Source organism: Lacerta agilis, chromosome 14, assembly GCF_009819535.1.
Source record: "Lacerta agilis isolate rLacAgi1 chromosome 14, rLacAgi1.pri, whole genome shotgun sequence".
Classification (NCBI taxonomy): Eukaryota; Metazoa; Chordata; class Lepidosauria; order Squamata; family Lacertidae; genus Lacerta; species Lacerta agilis.
Genome location: NC_046325.1, coordinates 25,022,837 through 25,025,737, shown reverse-complemented (window position 1 = coordinate 25,025,737; position 2,901 = coordinate 25,022,837).

The following is a 2,901-nucleotide window of genomic DNA, read 5'->3' as shown; positions in this document are numbered from 1 at the left end:
TATCTGGGAATGGAGGAGAAGTGGAAAATCACACCAGGCAGATGCCTGCTTGGAGAATGGAGCTAGAAAGGACAATGGAGCTGGCCAGGCTTTTCCCCACCCACTTTCTGATCCTGGATGCTGGCTTGGTGGCCATAAAAGCCAGAACCACAGTAATAGTTTTTGCCAACACAGAAGAAACAGCCATTGTGAAGACAATGCCAAAAGCTGTTTGGCAGAGGAGACACATCATCTTTGTAGGTTGCCCAATGAAGAGCACTTCACAAAGGAAGCAGAGCAGGAGGGAGATGAGAAGGGTGTAAGTGAGGTCCTGGTTGTTGGCTTTGACTATTGGAGTATCCTGGTGCTTCATGAATATTCTTAGCACCAGAGCTGTGGTCAAAGAAAATGAAAGAGCAAAAATGGTTGAAATGATGCCCAAAGGTTCTTCATAACCCTTCTGGATTTGGCATGCTGTGTGAGCTTGTAGAAGCAGCAACATTAATACTAACATCAACATCCTGAATACGAATGTACAACAGGAGATTGTGCAGGAGATGCAAACAGGGAAATCTCAATCTTTAGAATCTCTGTAATGGCACCCGACTGTTTTGACTGACCCAAATGACCATTCTGTTTGCAGACAAGACCAAATCCAGCATTATCAAACACAGAGTACCAAAAATCAGTCTGATGGAGCCTTGTTGCTCCTGACCCCCTGGTACTGGAGTGCATGAGAGTATTTATACCACCCTTCACAAAGCATGTTATTTATTTTCTTATTTGTCACTAGATTTCCAGAGAGGATTCTGCAAGTTCCAGAATTAACTCCCGTCCTTATGGTAATTACAAGGGACTTAGCTCAAAGCTGAATATCCTCTATGGCATTGCTGAAGAACACCTGTTTGTCACTTCTGAAAGAAAGTATTTGCTATTCACTGGATAACATTGTCTGGAAGCAAAACCTGCCATTAAAGACTTCAGCGTGTAGCCCTTCAGTTAAAAAAATAAAAAGGCAATAGGACAGGTCTGAACGAGACTACAATGAAACACTTCCCATCTCTGGAGAAAGAAAACACACTTCATGGGTCTTCCTTTTGGGAAGGGTCATAGCTCAGTGGTACAGCTTCTTCATTACATGCAGAAGGTCCCAGGTTCAATCCTGTTAGGATTCTTGCTCTGTGTTTACAGTCATAGGATTGTTGTCTATCACATGACGGTGTATGTTTTCATTCCACAGTGTGGGAAGTGATGGAGACAGGATGTTTGTGTTACTGTGTTCCGTGAAGTGGGACTATTGTCCTTTGTTTCTCTCTCTTTGCTGTCTGATGAGAAAGAGGAAGGAGCTAAGTCAGAATGCTCCGAGTGTATTATATGTAAATAAAGTAGATTAGCCAAAAAGCTGCAGGATCGTAAGTGTGCTGATGCCTCTTGGTATCAGTCGCTGTGATTTTCGGGCTGGAGAAAGCTTTTGAAGCTCCTAAACGACCGATCAGGAGGGATTTGCAACAGGTTTCACAGCTGTGCCTGTGAATAGTTTCCTATGTTGTGCTAATTGTTTTGTCTGATTAGCCTTGAACTGATGAAGCTTTGTGGTGAAACCTGTTGCAAATCCGGAGGACAGGCCTTCTTCCATTTGGCCACCTGTGTTTACTCCGCCTTGGTGGTGGCTATATAAGACCCACTGAAGAATACTTCATCCACCCACATTCATTTCATCAGGGTGGTGTCAACTTTAAACCTACTGAAGAATTTTCTAATTATTCCATCTTCAACAAACTTTTTTGAAAATTCTGTGGGCATCAGGACACTGTTTAATGTTCAGCCCCTTGTTGAATGATTCTGTTATTCAGACATTGGAACATTTACCGTGCATAAAATTCATTCTATGTTTCTGGCAGAACTAGTATTGATCTGCACATGGCATTGTAATACGTTTTTGCTTGTTTGAATGGTCATTAGTCAATCCTCTTTCAGTTATTATTCTAGAAAATTCCTTGTTACATTTTTCAGCCAGCTTGTGGTGATTTGGTTGGTCTACTGCTAGATTATTATCACCACTGTGATACTTTGTGTAGTTTTTCTCCCTACAGATCAACCAAGGCTCATTGCATCCAAAACCTGTGCCTGAATCCAGACAAAAATGAGTCCATATGCTCTACATCCTCCCGGAACTCTTCCAACTGCTCTGCCACCATGCTGTCCAGCACCTTGCCAAAGAAGGGAGTATTTGTGGCTGTTATTGTAGTTATTGTTATTGTAAACTTCAGGGTTTACCATTTTCTCTCCTGGCATGCTCTTCTTTGCTGTTTTCTTGCCCCCTTCCTCTCCACTCTACAGTCTCCTCCCATCACTTCAGTGAATATATTGTTACAGAAGTCGGGTGTCTCTTCCTTTCTCTGCCAAGCAGTGGCAAGGGCCCATCCCAGGCACTCACCCAGGGTCTGTGTATGTTTGAAGAATTGAGACACGGCGGAGACTGTCACAGCTTTAAGAAATGTGGTTTATTCACCTATTTACACTTTCAGTCTACATGGAGGGAGTCCAGATCTTATAGCATGGTCACTCCAAGAGGGCTTTGTACCCCATAGCAGTGCATCCCTGGAGTCCAAGGCCTTTCTCCAAGCCAGCTCTGCAGCCAGCCTCCCCAAAGATGGATGCCAGCCCTTCATCCTCCTCCATCCTCCAAACAACCCTTGCTCAAAACTTTATTTTCCTGTCAGCTTAAACCCAGTTACCCTGGCAACCTTCCAAACCCAGTCTCTGTTCACACCTCAGGGCAGGAGGCAGGGATTCTTCTCTTGCCTTGCCAATGTCTCTAAATGGTCCTCTATTGTTCCTTAATGGCTCTAGTTTAGCCAGGTCGTTTTGCATAGGCTAGCCCAGGAATTACTCTGTAGTTTGTATTCTCCCTTCATATCC